This window comes from Sprattus sprattus (genome assembly GCF_963457725.1).
Source record: "Sprattus sprattus genome assembly, chromosome: 8".
NCBI classification, from domain to species: domain Eukaryota; kingdom Metazoa; phylum Chordata; class Actinopteri; order Clupeiformes; family Clupeidae; genus Sprattus; species Sprattus sprattus.
In genome coordinates, this window is record NC_137927.1 from 19,625,686 (window position 1) to 19,631,685 (window position 6,000).

Genomic DNA, 6,000 nt, shown 5'->3' on the forward strand with positions numbered 1-6,000 from the left:
GTCTGGCAGACTGCCCACGGCGCACAGCCGAAAAATCTATTTAACGTCTGCTTCACAGGGTGACATGAGGCTTGATTGGCAGAGAAGAGAGCGCGGCTTTTGATCATGTGTCCTAACAAGCGTTTCCAGCTCATGTCTCCTTAGCCTGAGCAGCCCTCCACATTACCTATTCAAACCAAAGTGACAGACCAGAGAGAGAGGAAGAGAGAGAGAGAGGGAGAGAGAGAGAGAGAGAGAGGGAGGGAGCACTTGGCCGAGCACTGGGCCATGGACTGATAGGCACTCACACACACACTCAAACACACATACACACACACACACACGTGTTCATTTGTATTAGCTCACACTCTACCTCTCGTTTTCTCTGTCTCTCCCCATCTCTATCAGTCAACATACACTCACACTCACACACACACTGTACACATGTACCCCCCCCCCCCCACACACACACACACCCACACACACACACTAGACACATGTTCACACATGCAGTCTTACACATGTCCTAATTAAACCCATCCCATTCATCCAAGCGGACAGGTGGCTGGAGTCAAAGTTGGGCAAACCCGACGCACGTTATTAGAGAAAGAGGAGAGAAGAGGCGAGCGAAGGAGGAGGGGGAGGGGAAAAAAAAGAAGCGAGGGGTGGACTGACTGATGTTTGGCCAGTGTGTGCTGCCGGAGGGATTGGTGGACTGAGAGAGAGAGAGAGAGAGGGAGAGAGAGAGGGACTGAGAGAGGGAGAGAGAGAGGGAAAGGAGAGAAGAGGAAGAGCTCCGTGTTTGAAGTGCGCCTCCAAAATCTCAGGTTCAAACCAGCCGGCGGCCAACAAATTAAAAAGGGCCAAGGGGTCTCCAGCCTCATCGCATATGCATCGAGTGGAGGAGCCAGCGCCACACATAATTATAACAAAGATTCATATTAATTAGGTGAGATAAAACAGAGGCAGATGACACGGGAGCCCTGTGCCCAGCATATCCCCAGCGTGCTCTTTTTGACGGCAAGCCTTTTTAACCATCTTGTATAAAAAAAAAAGAGCACGCAAGTTGCGGTCCGCTAAAACAACTCTCTACACTCTCAACCCTGGTCCCTCAGACTCATTAATGACCCCATCTCCCCAGCCCACAAAAGACACACAAGTAACCTATGGACTGTGTGAAGTAGTATACTGTGGAGTGAGTATACTGTGGAGTGCTTGACTGGACCGACGGGCTGAAGTTAGAGCTCTAGGGGAAATAATGTGGATATGCGATGCTGACCCAGATGCTGAAAGCACAGTAGGACCTATCAGGAATGTTCTACTAAAGGTCCCATTTTATAAAGACAGTTCTAACATGAGACCTAGTGAATGACCAGGCACTACAGGACTGTATCTAGAAGAGTTCATGGGCACTTTCACCACAAAGGTACACAGCTCAGCACAGCACAGCACAACACAGCACAGCGCACACGCACGTGCACACGCACGCGCACACGCAACACACACACACACACACACACACACACACACACACACACACACACACACACAGCTGCACAGACCTATCTTCACTGTTCTGAGGAGATTCACTGTGGGAGGAGTGTGCTCACCTGCTGCTGAAATATGTTTGTTCCAACAGGAGGGCTCTTTAAATATCTACACCTCCTCTCCCTCTCTCCCTCTCTCCCCTCACACAGGGCCTGACATGTAGCGCGTCCCCCTTCTCTTTCTTTCTCTTTTTCTATCTCTCTCTCTTTCTCTCCAACACACATGCACACACACAAACATAAAAACTCTCACGCACACGCACACACACACAGGCTCTCCCCCCATGGCCACCGGTAAAGCCATTATCCGTGCCTCAGTCCCCTGGCCCTGCAGGGGCTCCAGGTGTGATCTAACTCTCTGGAGCACATGACTCCCCAGATCCCCCTTCCTCCCTCCCATCTCTCCCTTCTTTTCCCTGCCCCTCCATCCATCCCTCTATCCTTCTCTCTCTCGCGCTCACTCTCTCTATCCCTCGATCCTTCTCTCTCTCGCGTGCACTCTCTCTCTGTGCGGAGCTAAGGTTACCACTCGGGAGAAAGTCCTAACCCTGCCACATTAACAACTGCTCGAGTGCCCCCCCCCCCATCCCCACCCCCCAGGGGTCAGGTCATTCAGGGTGGCGTATTTCTTCCTGGACAGGGACACCCGCCCCACCTGTTCCTCCAAAGGACACTTGGCATATTTAAGTGTGTTCACAAAAGGCTCGGGAACAACCCTGTCAATTGCAGAGAACACAAACACATTTCCTACCCCCCCAAAAAACGAAACAAAAAAACCACACACAAAATCAAATTTCACTGGACACATCCTTTAGATCAATAGCCTATCGCTTGAAACCAATGGGCCCTTGCCACTGAGGGTGTAATATTATACGCTGGATGTTTCTCCTTTCATAGGATGCCCTGCACACTGAGCGGCTGCACACTGAGCCATCCTGTCCTTCCCTGGCCCCCGCCCCGGCCCCTAAAGCCCTGCCACATTTCTGACTGAAACATGTAATGCTGTAATTCAGACTAGCCAGGGTCTAAGCATGGATTAGCAGATAACAAGCTTTTACCAGCAGCCAGCCACCACTCCTGGCAATACAAGACTGCTGACTAAGTTGGCACCGTGAGTGCCTTCCTGATGCCCGGGCAGTGGACGCCAGCGAGCTCTTTACTGGGGCGAGCGAGGGCTAAATTGCCCACAGCTCTTCAAATTAGGAGACTGCAAAAAGATCAAATGTGTGACTTAAAAGCATTTTGTGTCATTTCCTGCTGCTTGTTCGGCCAGGCATTGTGGCATGTGGAATTAAATATCCCCATGCATGTTGCACAAAGCTCTCTGGTCATAACAAATACAACGAGCTCAGTAAATGTAGACATTTGTTGAATAAATCCAATTGAAGAACAGAGAATAGATCCAGACCATTACATGCTGTAAAGAGCTTCAAGGGGTAAATTCAGGGACAATTTGAATAGAACAAACAGGGTCATAAACAAATCATGATCCATCCACCTGAGGGGAAGCTTAAAACACAGCTCACTCCTCTATTGATTACTTTGGTGCATTATATAAAGCAGGCCTAATTGCCAGTGAATCCAACCAAGGTCACCTTGGATCTGAGCAGAGGCAAACATTTTTTATTTATCTAGTTTCTCCAGCCCCACCCAGCCCCCCGCCCACCTCCCCACTCGACCCAACATCAACATTTTTAACTCTTGACAAGCGCTGTTGCGGGAGCACTCTATAAATTACACATTTACAATACATAGTAAATAAACAGCGGACACAATCGTTAGCCCTCCCGGTGGCTGTACCGAGCTAGCAGAGCTTTTATGGCCAAGGTGACTATACAGGCTGCTGCAGTGGCCGCTGGGCGTGGAGAGAGGGTATTTTCATTCATTACAGCAGTCACAGGCACTTAGAGCACTTTAAGAACCTGTTAGAAAGGGGCAAGTGTGTGTGTGTGTGTGTGTGTGTGTGTGTGGGGGTGGAGGGGGGGGGGGGGGTCGGGTGGAGAGGGACGAATGGAAGTGTGTGTGTGGAGGGTGGAGGGGTGGGTGGAGGTGATCAGCCACTGGGCTGGGTTCAGGCAGAGAGCAGGATGATGGCAGTCCAGTTAAGCAAACTCGGCCGTCCACCCCTAATAGGCTTTTATTCAATTTAAGGGCAGCGAACCCGCGCCAGCGATACACATTTAATTAACCACTTCGCCAGGGGGAGCTGAGGAGACTGGGGGTCATGACGAGGAGCCTTAGCCAACGTCCACCGGGGTTGCTCTTCACCCCCAGGCCAAATATAGCCCCTCCACCTTACCTATCCCCTCATCCTAAGAAAGATCCGAGGACACTGTCCCCGCCAATAAAAGCTCCCTCTATTCTACAACCGTAGGGATTATAACATTGGTTCATCCATTGAGACCATTATACTGAATGAAACTGATACTGGTGAGATAAGAATCTGTGCTGTAAGTCTAGTCTGGAAACATTGTTTTATTTAGAACACGACAATTGTACCCCCTTGTAATTGTCACCAGTAGAATGTCTTGAGCTCATGGCACTTAGAATGGCGCGAGCAGATGGTCGAGTTGAGCTCCGCAGACAACACTGATCCAAGACAGAGGAGCAGAGAGGAGCAGGAGGGATTAGGAGCTCCAGTTGTTCCCTTAATATCGTGCTTAGATAAGTGATATTTTTAGCACCCGCGAGCTTTGTTTTACATTAGCCACGTCGTTAAAGCAACACATGGCTCTCAAATGCTCTCAGATTTGTGTAATGGGTTAATCCGGATGTTTTAAAGTTCACACACATTGGTTAGCCTGCGCCAACATCACAAGACAGAAAAGGGACACCATAACAATGGTGACCAACGGGGGAAAGAGAAGCTGAATTTAGACTCTGACAGTATAGCAACCAAGACTGAGACTGAGGCACCTCCAGGCATCCTTACTGAGTCAGAGCCTCTGGGCTAACTGAGGCTCACAGTGGGCCATGTTGAGCTGTAGCAGCCTCTTGTCTCGCCCCTGCCCTCCATCAGCCTGCCCTGAAACTAATTTCCCCCAACAAGGGAGTTGGTTGGGGTGGTGTGCTGTAGCCAGGGCATGAGCGGAGTGGCATCTCTATTATTAAGGGAAGATTAAAACAGCTGTACAGGGCGCTGAAGCACCCTCTCCTTCCTGCGCCAACATACGGCCCAGGATTACAAGCTGCACTTGACCATTTAAATTACTGCAACAACCGGCCTCACCAGCTGGGGCCTATTAGCATAAGGCCTCCACCACACAGGCCAGAGAGGAGAGGGTTGGAGTGGAGAGGAGACAAGATGAGAGGACAGGAGAAAAGAGAAGAGGAGTGGTGTGGAGAAGAGGTGAGAGGGAAGTAGAAGGAAAGGGAGCAGAAGAGGGGAGAGGAGTGAAGGGGGGATAGGTGAGGAGAGGAGAGGAGAGGAGAGGAGGTGGAGAGAAGAGAAGAGAAGAGAAGAGAAGAGAAGAGAAGAGAAGAGAAGAGATGAGAAGAGAAGAGAAGAGAAGAGAAGAGAAGAGAAGAGAAGAGAAGAGAAGAGAAGAGAAGAGAAGAATAGAAGATACCAGTGGATAGAGTAGAAATGCCCTACCAGTAAGGGAGGATATTATTATATAGTAATGACAGTAGTTTGATTGTGAAAATACAACTATGTTAAGGATGCTGCTACTTTAAAATCAAGATCTGAAATTGAACAGATAGAAACAGATACATTTCTTTTCTTGTTCTTGTATTCAAAAGATTATTTAGTGCAATGTTACATTGAAAGAAACCGCTGTTCTTTTTTCACCATTTGTTCAACTACTGCTAACAAGGCAGGCAGATCATAATAGAACATGTGTTATCCTTGTATAAATTAACTTAGGTTTATTCATGTAAAATCTTGAAGAGGATTTTGAGAATACAAATATATACAATGTTGGTGGCCCCACAAGGGAAATCGCATTAATGGCCATCAACAACCAAGCCCTAGTAATTCATACAAAGACCAAAGGAAGAGAAGCAGAAGAAGAAGAAAAAAACATTGAGAAAAATATTTTTAGGCGAGTTAAGGTCTAATTTATTCGTCTGATGAAGTGCTTAAGCTAAGCGCTCCCCAGATGCTAAACGACACGGCACGGTCCCCAGGGAGAGAGTGGAGTGGAGTAGCGCTGCGTTACGTGTCCTGCTGTATACGTCCCTTCAGCAACGCTAATTAAGAATTGAGGAACTACCGCGCCGGCACTTTTAAATATTTGTTTTTTACTGTCGTTCTGGCAGCACACGCTAGACGGGTGGATGGAGGATGTAGGGCCAGGGAAGAGGCGGTGATGAAGGCTGTTGTGTTAGTGGAGGAGGTGGAGGAGTGTGAGTGTGTGTGGGGAGGCTTGTAAAGGTTCTTTCTGAACCAGAGAATGACTGCACGGTCTCTATGTACTGGCACATAACTTCATTTATCCTCCCCACAAAAATAATACCTTCAATTTAACGG

General features: G+C 48.6%; 1 protein-coding gene across 12 annotated transcripts in view; it reads right to left on the bottom strand.

Annotated features, from left to right (window-relative positions):
• Positions 1 to 6,000, bottom strand: part of sox6 (SRY-box transcription factor 6) — a 162,208-nt gene that overhangs the window by 94,214 nt on the left and 61,994 nt on the right. The window lies entirely within an intron of this gene.